The sequence below is a fragment of the Mus caroli genome, chromosome 12 (genome assembly GCF_900094665.2).
Source record: "Mus caroli chromosome 12, CAROLI_EIJ_v1.1, whole genome shotgun sequence".
NCBI lineage: Eukaryota > Metazoa > Chordata > Mammalia > Rodentia > Muridae > Mus > Mus caroli.
Genome location: NC_034581.1, coordinates 28,677,966 through 28,690,735, shown reverse-complemented (window position 1 = coordinate 28,690,735; position 12,770 = coordinate 28,677,966).

Here is a 12,770-nt window from a genome sequence, read left to right as displayed (position 1 = left end):
CAAACTTTATCTGCCTCAGTACAGGGGAATGTCAGGGCCAAGAAGTGGGAGTGGGTGGGTGGGGGAGTGGGTGGGGGAGCATGTGGGCTGTTGCGCTCACCTTGTCCAGCAAGAAAAAATGCAACACGGTTGTATTCTTCTCAACAGCTTTATTTCAGGAACACCTCGATGCTACGGGGACCCCAGGAACCCAGGGAGCACTGCTTATATACACCCCAGCACTGGGGAGGGCTATGTGTCCTCCTGGGACTGGTCAGTCTGCCGGCACTTTAATTTGTATGCACCCACTCGGGAGGGGTTGGCGCCAGATTCGGGCTAGTGCCTGTGCAGTGGCATTCTTTACAGAGATGGTGTAGAACTCCGGCGCCATCTTTTAGGCGCCGGCTGCCTACAGTAAGGGACTTTGGGGATAGCATTGGAAATGTTAATGAAATAAATAACTAATAAAAAAATAAATAAAAATTTAACCCACAAAAAAAAAAGAAGCTGAAGGGGATGGCTACCCCATATGAAGGCAAGCAGTCTCAACTAACTGAGACCCCAGTGACTGAGCCACCAACCAGGCAGCGTACACAGGCTGGTCCAAGGTGCCCAGCACATATGTAGCAGAGGACTACCTGCTCTGGCTTCAGTGGGAGAAGATGCACCTAATCTTCAAGAGACTTGAGGCCCCAGGGAAGGGGGAGGTCTGATGGGAGGAGCACCCTCTGGGAAGCAAGGGGAAGGAGGAATGGGATGAGGAACTGTGGGAATGGGGACTGGTAGGGGGGCACTGGCTAGAATGTCAATAAATAAAATAATAAAATGGAAAAGCAAGAAAAGAAAAGAAAAAAAGCAAGTGCCATTACACCCATCTTTAAATTTAAAATATTTTAAAGATTAAACAATGTTAAGTTCTCCAAACAAAATTGCACATCACCCTTTACCTAAAATGTCTTAGATAACATCCAGAGAAAATGGCAAGATGCCCCCCTCTTTCTTGGAGGTCTTTTTTTTTATATCAACATTCATAGCCAATGTCCTATAATAAGTTAATAATTCTATCTCCTCCAACTCATAATATAAGGTACTAGTCACAGTTTATCCAGTGATTCTCAACTTTTCTAAAGCTGTATATGACCCTTTAGTACAGTTCTACATGTTGTGGTGACCCCCAACCATAAAATTGTTTCATTGCTAGTTCCTAACTGTAATTTTGCTACTTTTGTGAATCATAATATAAATATCTGATATGCAATCCCTAAAGGGCTTTTGATCCACCATTTGAGAACCATTGTTCTACACATTCCTTGAGTCCTCATGTCCCTCAGACATGAGGTATGACATGGCCAGAAGAGGCCCAGAGCAGAGGGCAGGAATACTCTGGTGTGGATCTAAGCGTGGAAGTACCCCTGGTGGCTACATTTTTTTTTTATTCAGGCCTCTTTAATCTTTGAAAATCATGGTTCAGAAACAGCCCCAGAAAAGACCCGTTAACATGACTATCTGGGAAGTTTCTAGGAAACTGCATTATTAAATGATCATTTTAAACAATTCACATTAAATTTTGAGAACTGTTAGAAAACAACTAGAAGTGGGTATAAATGGTTTCCCTCTCACATTAAGTCTACCGACCCTATAGCCTATAGAACTAGACCCCTGGATGAGCTGCTTCCCATTCAAAAGCCATGATCATCCAGGCAGCCCATTGATCCTCTTGGCCTGCACTCTTCACAGTAAACACTGGTCACACCTGCTCTGCAGTTCCAGGAGACCTATAACCAAATTCCTGGCAAGCTGTCAGACAACTCAACATGCTGTTTCCCTAGCCAGTTCCCTCATACAGTTTCCTGGAAATTCTGTAGCCTCCTGATGGGGGAGCTCTTCCAGGAACCCACAGCTTCTCAACTGAAGTGGAACAGCTTTATAAATTGTTAGACCAAGTAACCAAGGACTAGAAGCACCAACAGAACAGGAAAAGTAAGTGTCCCGATTAAACTCAGCTTTCCTCCACTGTTTTTATCTATCTAGTCTCTCTACAGAGTGGGTGCTATCCACACATGGGGTGAGGGTGTGTCTTTAGTTTGGGTTTTATCACTGTGAAGAGACGCCATGAGCAAGGCAACTCTTATAAAAGCAAATATTAAGTTGGGGATGGCTTACATTATCATCATGGTGGAAAGCATGGAATCATGAAGGCAGACTTGGGGTTGGAAAAGCCAAGAGTTCTACATCTTGACAGTCAGAAAGAGGCTTTCTTCCCCACTGGGCAAAGTTTAAGCATAGGAGAAGACCTCAAAGCCCATCTCCACAGTGACACACTTCATTTAACAAGGCTCTACACCTTCTCTAATAAGATCATACCTCTCACGTCTCTTCTCATGGGTCAAGCATATTCAAACCACCACAGGATGGTTTTCTTTATTGTTTCAAACTCCTTATAACACAACTATGGGAAAGAAATGAAAAAATTCTTTCATTCAAAATCCTTGTTAGGACTGAAGAGAGCTTCAGTTAGTAAAATACTCATCACACAAGCATAAGATATGAGCTCAATACCTAAAACCTACATTAAAAAGCTAGGTGTGGCAGATAGAGCACGCCTATGATCTCAGCACTGTGCAAGTAGAGGCAGAAGGGTCCCTGGGGCAATTTTCAGGTTCAGTGAGGTAAATTAGTCCAAAATGTAAGAATCACACCTGGCATAGACCTTGGGCTTCTGCATACATTTCCTTCCCAATTCCTTCCCATATCCTTCCCATTTATATTAACCTCTACTTTCTTCTGACCCTTTAATTTTTAATAAATTTTTATAAATGTTGTTGCCCTTGCATGTGGGGCAGAGATGTTCAGAACTGAGACTTCATCCTGGTGGATTTTTCATTTGATGAGTATGAGATGTCTTTCCCCATCTTCTTTGATAAGCTTTGGTTGAAAGTCTATTTTAGTGCTATTAGAATACCTACTACAGCTTGTTTCTTGGGGCCATTTGCTTGGAAAACTTTTTTCCAGCCTTTTAGTCTGAGGTAGTGTCTGTCTTTGACACTGAGACGTGTTTCCTGTATACAGCAAAATGCTTGATCCCACTTGCATATCCAGTCTGTTAGCTTATGTCCTTTTATTGGGGAATTGAGTCCATTGATGTTGAGAGGTATTATGATAGGTGATATGTTTGTGTGATTCTCTCCTTTTGGGTTTGTTGTGAGATGTTTAATTTCTTGTTTTTGTTTTTTTTTTTTCTTCTTTGGTGTAGATACCCTCCTTGTGTTGTAGTTTTCTTTTCTCGGGCATTCCCATATTTCTAGTAATGAGCACAAAGCCAGCACATGCAGTAGTAATCAGAACTTTAATAATAGACTTTTGGTTTCAACATAATCGAACTCATCAGAAAAGAAAAGTGATCTCACAAATATGTTTGGCAAGATTCATAGATGACAGACTATCTCTAGCTGCTAGCCAAAACTAAAAACTGGAAATTATGTGCTATTTTGTAATTTAAAGAAATATTCAGGTCCACTTTTCTATCATAAGAATTGTTGTCAATAATATATTTACATCTTGCCTTTTATGTACTAGTTTTTCATTGTACATCTCCCTTTCTAGGAAGTCTGTCACCATCAACTCTGAAAATTGCAAAATTGAAGACTAAATCTGTGGTCTTCAAACTTTTTTCTCTCAACAAAACTGTAAAAGCCAAGAGATCCTGGACAGATATCATACAGACTTAAGATGACAAAAATGCCAGCCCAGGCTACTATGCCCTGCAAAATTCTCAATATTCATAGATGGAGAAATGAAAATATTCCCTGACAAAACCAAATTTATACAATATCAATTTACTAATCCAGCCCTACAGAGGATTCTAGAAGGAAAACTACAACACAAGGAGGGTATCTACACCAAAGAAAAAAACAAGAAATTAAACATCTCACAACAAACCCAAAAGGAGAGAATCACACAAACATATCACCTATCATAATACCTCTCAACATCAATGGACTCAATTCCCCCAATAAAAGGACATAAGCTAACAGACTGGATATGCAAGTGGGATCAAGCATTTTGCTGTATACAGGAAACACGTCTCAGTGTCAAAGACAGACACTACCTCAGACTAAAAGGCTGGAAAAAAGTTTTCCAAGCAAATGGCCCCAAGAAACAAGCTGTAGTAGGTATTCTAATAGCACTAAAATAGACTTTCAACCAAAGCTTATCAAAGAAGATGGGGAAAGACATCTCATACTCATCAAATGAAAAATCCACCAGGATGAAGTCTCAGTTCTGAACATCTCTGCCCCACATGCAAGGGCAAAAACATTTATAAAAGAAATTTTACTAAAGCTCAGAACACACATTAAACCTAATGCAATAATAGTGGTAGACTTCAACACCCCACTCTCAACAATGGACAGATCATTGAAATAAAAACTAAACAGAAACACAGTAAAACTAAGAAATTATGAACCAAATGATTTAACAGACATAATCAGGACATTTTACACTAAAACAAAAGAATATACCTTCTTCTCAGCACTTCATGGTACCTTCTCTAAAACCGACCATATAATTGATCACAAAACAAGCCTCAACAGACACAAGAAATTTGAAATAATCCCATGTATACTATCAGATCACCATAGATGAATGCTAGACTTCAATCATGACAAAAACAACAGAAATCTCACATACCCACAGAAATTGAAACTCTCTACTCAATGATAACTTAGTCAGGGAAGAAATAAAGAAAGAAATTAAAGACTTTCTGCAATTCAATGAAAATGAAGACACATCATACCCAAACTTATGGACACAAAATAAAGCAGTGCTAAGAGGAAAATGCTTACCACTAAGTGCCCTCCTAAAGAAATTGGAGAGATCCTACATTAGCAACTTAACAGCACCTGAAAACTCTAGAACAAACAAAAGAAACCGCACACAAGTGGAGTAGACAGCAGGAAGTACTCAAACTCAGGGTGGAAAACAACCAGTTAAAAAACAAAGAGAAAGATACAAAGAGTCAAAAACCAAAGACTGGTTCTTTGAGAAAATCAACAAGATAGATAAACCCTTAGTTAAACTAAAAGACAGAGACAGAATCCAAATTAACAAAATCAGAAATGAAAAGGGAGACATTAACAACAGAAACTGAGGACATTCAGATCCTACTACAAAAGCCTATATTCAACAAAACTGGAAAATCAAGATGAAATGGACGATTTTCTAGACATATACCTTGTATCAAAGTTAAGTCAGGATTGGCTAAACCATCTAAACAGTCCCATAACCCCTAAGGAAATAGAAGCAGTCATTAAAAGTGTCACAATCAAAAAGAGTCCAGGGCCAGATGGTTTTAGTGCATAATTCTACCAGACCTTCAAAGAACTAATACCAACACTCCTCAAACTATTTCATAAAAAAGCAGAAGGAACACTACCTAACTCATTTGATGAAGCCACAGAAACCCTGATACCTGAACCACACAAAGATCTGACAAATAAATAGAACGTCAGACCAATTTTGCTTGTGAATATCAATGAAAAATAGTCAATACAATTCTCACAAACTGAATTAAAGAACACATCAAAACCATCATTCACCTCATTCAAGTAAGCTTCATCTCAGGGGTGCAGGGTTTGTTCAATATATGAAAATCCATTAACCTAATCCACTATATAAACTAACTCAAAGAAAAACAATCACATGATTATCTTATTAGAATCTGAAAAAGCATTGACAAGATACAACACCCCTTCATATTAAAAGTCTTCTAGAGATCATAAATTCAAGGCCCATAGCTAAACATAATAAAAGCAATATACAGCAAACCAACAGCCAATATCAAATTAAATGGAGAGATACTTGAAACAATCCCACTAAAATCAGGAACAAGGATTCCCACTCTCCCTGTATCTATTCAGTATAGAACCTGACATTCTAGTTAGAGCAATAATACCACAAAAGGATATCAAAAGGATTCAAATTAGAAAAGAAGTCAAGGTATCATTATTTGCAGATGATATGATAGTATACATAACCAACCCCAAAAATTCTACCAGAGAACTTCTACAGCTGATAAACAACTTCAGCAAAGTGGCTGGATATATGAACTCAAATCAGTAGCCTTCCTTTATACAAATGATAAACTAAACGGCTGAGGAAAAAAAAATACGGGAACAACACCCTTCACAATAATCACAAATAATATAAAATATCTTGGTGAAACTCTAACCAAACAAGTGAAAGATCTGTATGACAAGAACCTCATGTCTCCAAAATAAGAAATCAAAGAAGACCTCAGAAGATGGGTTCTTCCCATGCTCATGGATTGGTAGGATTAACATAGAAAAATGGCCCGCTTACCAAAAGCAATCTACAGATTCAACCCAATCTCCATCAAAATTCCTACACAATTCTCCACAGACATGGGAAAGGCAATTCTCAATTTCATATGGAAAAACAAAAAACCCAGGAGAGCAAAATCAATTCTCAACAATGGTAGATGGATCCCAAGTTGGGCAGGTTATTGGACCACCTTCCCTTCAGTCTCTTCTCCCTATTTGTCCCGGCAGTTCTTTTAGACAGGAACAATTCTGGGTCAGAAATGTTGAATATGGGTTGGTAACCCTGTCCCTCCACCTGAGGTCCTGTCTAGCTACTGGAGCTGAATTCTTAAGTTCCCTCTCCTCTCTAAAATTGGCCATTTCAGCAAAGGTCAGACATTATTGCTGATGCTATGATGTACTTACAGACAGATGCCTAGCATAGCTGTCCTCTGCTTATTGAGACGGACACGGCTCTCCTCTGCTGACTGAGACAGATGCAGATACTTACACCCAACCACTGGACTGAAGTCGGGGGCCCCTAAGGTTCAATTAGGGAAAGGATTGAAGAAGCTGAAGGGGAGAGCAACTCCATAGGAAGACCAGCAGTCTCAACTAACCCAGGTCCCAGAGACTGAGCCACCAACCAGGCCTGCATACACTACATGGGCTGATACAATGCCTCCAGTACATATATAGCAGAGGACTGCCTGGCTAGTCTGGCCTCAGTGGGAGAAGAAGCAACAAATTCTCTAGAGAGTTGAGGCTCTAGGGAGTGGATAGGCCTGGTTGGAGGGGAGCACCCTCTCGGAGTCAAGGGGGAGAAGGAATGGATTGAGGAATTGTAGGAGGAGGGACTTGGAGGGCAATGGCTGGATTGTAAATAAATAAAATAATAATAAAAATTCATGATCAGATACTTTCTTGAAAACTGAAAAATTTATGCCTTGTTTGTTAGGAATTTTAAAGTTTTATAGAGTATCTTTACAATAAATTTTAGTACCCAACTGACAAAAATCAACACAAATATATAGAGAATTTGGCAACTAATTATTTTTAAGCTTAGTAGTTTTATTAGAAAATTAAACTAAATGAGTAGACGTACCTTTTTTTTTTAATCAGTTTGTGTATTTATGTCTATACATGGTAAAAGTTAAACAGAAGTCATTATCAGTCCTGCTTTCATTTTTCCTTTTATACACAGAAGTCTTAAGAAAGCCTATTCAACTAAACAAGTAACTGGGATGTCAGGCATTTCCTTACGGGAGTGTTATTTTTTTTGCTTACTTACTTTTTATATTAGTTCTTGGTAAAAAAAAAAATCAAAAGATGCATAGTTACCAAAATATTTTAAATTACATATTCATTGACAAGTTGGTTAGGTCTTCTTTGAATTTTGATGAAAATAAAAAATTGATAAGCATCTAATTTCTAAGGTAAGTAGATGATAGATGTGATAGATGATAGATGGATGGATAGATAGATAGATAGATAGATAGATAGATAGATAGATAGATGATATAAATATTTGCTAGCCATTAAAGTGTTGTTACTTTCTGTTTCTAGAGAGTATAACCTCCCCCGCCCCCAATCAGGCTCAGAGTGTGTTTCATTGGTAAAGTACTTGCCTATCGTGCCCAAGGCCCTAGATTCTATCCGCAAAACAGAAAAAAGAAGAAGAAAGCCCTGAGTCCCAGTGTGTGAGCGTTGAGTGTGTTGGTCTCCTTTTACTTGCAAGCATCTTGCTTAAAGGCCTAAACTAGATGAAGCTAGAGATAAAAACAAAACATGGACTTGTAAGTTGGGCACAGTGCCATAGTTCATTCTTAGAGAACATTTCAAAATGCATCATCTTTATGTGACAAGCAGGACAAATACTGACAGCTGAGGACAAGTCTACATGTGTCAGTAATTTCTCCTGAAAGATGATTGAAGACAATTAGATTTATATAGTTATGTACTTGAGAGAATTGGAATCAGCATATTAACATCTGAAATGGAAAGATTAAGCCTGATGAAACCATGCCAGTTGTCTAATACAGTCACAGAATACTAGATTTGCATTTGGGAATTTATTTGTTCTTTTTTTTTTAAAAAGTGTCCTCTCATATATTACATCCTGACCACAGTTTCCCCTCTCTCCTCTCCACCCAGTCCCTCCCCACAGCCTTCCCTCCCCCTTCACTCCACCAGCTCCTATCCCCCACACCACGCCCCACCCTTGCCTCCAACCACTCTGTTGCCTCTGTTTCTCCTCAGAAAAGGACACCCCCCCCCCATGTACAACAACCAAACACAGCATATCAAGTTGTAGTAAGACTAAGTACCTCCCTTCATATTAAGGCTGGATGGGGCAACCCGGTGTAACAAAAAGGGTCTCAAAAGCAAGCAAAAGAGCCTCAGATAGCCCCTGCTCCCACTGTAAGGAGTCTTGTAAGAAGACCAAGCTAGACAACTACAACATATATGCCAAGGGCCTAAGTCAGATCCATGCAGGCTCCCTGGTTATTGGTTCAGTCTGTAAGTCCCTGTGAGCCCGAGTTATTTGATTCTTGGGTTTTGTTGTGATGTCCTTGACCCCTCTCCACCCTACAACCCTTCACCCTCTTCCTCAGGATTCCACCAGGCTCCCACTAGTGTTTGGCTGTGGGTCTCTGTATCTGTTTGCATCAGTCGATGGATGAAGCCTCTCTGATGGCAATTAGGCTAGGCATCAATCTATGAGTATAGCAGAATATCATTATGAATCATTTCATTGGCTTTTTTCCCAGTTGTGTTTGCTTCTATCCTAAGTCTCTGGACCATCCAGCCACTGGGTGCTAGCTCTCTAAGCAATGTCATGGGTGGTCTCCTTCTTGTGGTATGGGTCTCAAAATGGAACAGTTATTGGTTGACCACTCCCACAATTTCTGTGCGACCTTTTCCTCAGCCCATCTTGTAGGCAGCATAAATCCTGAGGAAGAGGGAGAAGGGTCATAGGGTGGAGAGGGGTCAAGGACATCACAACAAAACCCAAGAATCAAATAGCTTGGGCTCACAGGGACTTACAAACTGAACCAATAACCAGGAAGCCTACATGGATCTGACTTAGGCCCTTGGCATTTAGTAGGTCAAAGGTTTTGTGGCTCAGCAATCCCTCCACTAGTTAGTTACAGTAGACATTCCAGTTCAGGCTCTGTGTCTCCAATTGCTAGGAATCTTAGCTAGGGTCATGCTCATAGATTCCTGGGAATTTTCATTGTGCTAGATTTCTAGCTCTTCCCCCACCCCACCCCCAGTTCCTTTTGTCTCTCCCAGTACTCTCTCCCTCCCTCCAACCCCAACCTGATCCCTCCTGTTCCCATCCCCATCCCACCCTATATCCATCTCCATATCTGTTCTATTTCTCTTTCCCAGGGAGATGCACATGTCCCTCCTTGAACTCTCTTTATTACTTAGCTTCTTTGGGATTACGGATTGTATCATGGTTATCCTTTATGGCTAATACCCACTTATAAGTAAATACATGCCTTGTTTGTCTTTCTGGGTCTAGGTTACCTCACTCAGGATTATCTTTTTTTTTTTTTAGTTCCATTCATTTGTGGGCAAATCTCATGTTGTCCTTTTTATTAACAGCTGAGTAATACTCCATTATGTAAATGTACCACATTTTTCTTTAGCCATTCTTTGGTTGAGGGACATTTAAATTGTTTCCAATTTCTAACTATTACAAGTAAAGCTGTTATAAGCATAGCTGAGAAAGTGTCCTTGTGGTAGGATGGTCTTTGCCTCCCCCCCCCCCCGTGTATGACTGGGTCTTAAGGTAGATCAACTCTCAATTTTATGAAATACCACCATACTGATTTCCAAATCGACTATATTACCTTACATTCCCACCACCATTGAAGAAATTTTCCCCTTGTTCCACATCCTCACCAGCATGAGCTGTCACTTGTGGGTTTGATCTTAGCCATTCTGACAGGTGGATGATGGACTCTCAGGGTCATTTTGATTTGTATTTCTCTGACAGCTAAGGATGTTAAACATATCTTTAAGTGTTTCTCAACATTAGTGATTACTCTGTTGAGAATCCTTTGTTTAGACCTGTATCCAATTTTTTAATTAGATTATTTGGTTTGTTGATGTCTAGTTTCTTGAGTTCTATGGTGGTTTGAATATAGATTTGGCCTCCATAGATTCATGTGTTTCAATACTTAGCGATGGGGAGCATATTAGGGTACTGGAATAGGTGTAACCTTGTTGGAGAACATGTCAATGTGGGGGTGGATTTTGAGGTCTGCTAGTGTGCTGTTGTGCTGAAGTTCTGCTCAGTGTGGAACAGTCTCCTCATGGCTGCCTTCAGATCAAGATTTAGAAATCTCAGCACCTCCAGCACCATGTCTGCCTGCATGAGGCCATGCTTCCCACCATGAGGCCATGCTTCCCACCATGATGGTAATGGACTGAACCTCTGAACTATGAGCCAGCCTCAGTTAAATGTTTGCCTTTATAATAGTTGCCTTGGTCATGGTGTCTCTTCACAGCAATAAAACCCTAAGACAAGTTCTTTATATATTTTGAATATCAGCCATCTGTCAAATATGGGGTTGGTGAAGATCTTTTCCCACTCTATAAGCTGCCATTTTGTCCTATTAAAGGTGTCCTTTGCCTTACAGAAGCTTTTCTTTTTCATAAGGTCCCATTTACTAATTATTGATCTTAGCACCTATATTATTGGTGTTCTGTTCAGGACGTTGTTTCCTGTGCCAATACATTCAAAGCTATTCCCACTTTCTCTTCTATGGGGTTAAGTATATCTGATTTTATGTTGAAGTCTTTGATTCACTTGGACTTGAGTTTTGTCTAGCCTGATAGATAATGGATTTATTTGCATTCTTCTACATGCAGACATCCAGTTAGACCAGCACAATTTGTTGAAGATACTTTCTTTTTTCTATTCTATTATATTGGCTTAGTTATCAGAGATCAGGTGTCCATAGGTGTATGGATTTACTTCTGTGTCTTCAATTTCATTGACCAACCTGCCTACTTTTATGGCAATACCATATGTATTTTATTACTATACCTTTGTATTAGAGCTTGAAATCAGGAATGTTGATACCTCTGGAAGTTATTTTATTTTACAAGATTGTTTTTTAGCTATTTTGGCTTTTTGTTTTTCCATATGAAGTTGAGTATTATTCTTTCAAGATCTGTAAAGATTTGTGTTTTGAACTGAATTTTAATGAACATTGTGTTGAATCTATAGATTAGTTTTGGTAAGATGGCCTTTTTTACTATGTGTATTCTGTTGATTTATGAGCATGGGAGATCTTTCCATCTTCTGATGTCTTCTTTCTTTTTTTCTTACAAGACTTGAAGTTCTTGTTATACAGGTCTTTAATTTGCTTGGTTAGACTTACACCAAGATATTTTATATATGTGGCTATTGTGAAGGGTGTTGTTTCCCTAATTTCTTTCTCAACCCATTTATTGTTTGTATTTAGGAGGGCTACTGATATTTTTTTTTTCTTGAGTTAGTCTTTTATCCTGCCCTTCACAAAAGGTGGTTATCAGCTGAAGGTGTTCTCTGGTAGAATTCTTGGAGTTACTTTTGTATACTATCATATCACCTGCAAATAGCAATACTTTTGACTTCTTCCTTCCAATTTGTATCTCCTTGATCTCTAGTTGTCGTATTACTCTAGGTAGAACTTCATGTACAATGTTGAATAGATATGAAGAGAGTAGACAGCCTTGTCCTTTTAGTGGGATTGCTTTGAGTTTCATTCCATTTAATTTGATGTTGGCTACTGGCTTGCTGAATATTGCCTTTGTTATGTTTAGGTCTGTGCCTTGTATCCCCAATCTCTACACGACTTTTGTCATGAAGAGGTGTTGGATTTTGTTAAAGGCTTTTCAACATCTAGTGAGATGGTCATGTGTTTATTTTCTTTCAGTTTGTGTATATAGTAGATTACATTGATGGATTTTTGTATGTTGAACCATTCCTTCATCTCTCAGATAAAGCATACTTGGTCATAATCTTTTTGAAGTATTCTTGGATTCTGTTTGTGAGTATTTTATTGAATAAATGTCCATGAGGGAAATTAGACTGTAATTCTCTTTCTTTGTTGAATTTTTGTGTAATTTGAGTATTAGGGTGGCTGTGGCCTCATAATATAAATTTAACAATGTCCCTTCTGTTTCTAGATTGTGGAAGAGTTTGAAGAGTATTGGTATTATCTCTTTGAAAATCTGGTAGAATTCTCCACAAAAACTGTCTGATCCTGGGGGGTTTTTGGTTGTGAGACTTTTAATGACTGTTTCTATTTCATTAGGGGTTATAGATCTATTCAGGTTGTTTAACTGATCTTGATTTAACTTTGGTAAGTTGTATCTTTTGAGAAAATTGTCCATTTCTTTTAGATTTTTTAATTTTGTGGAGTACAATCTTTTGAAGTAAAGCCTAATGATTCTTTGGATTTTCTC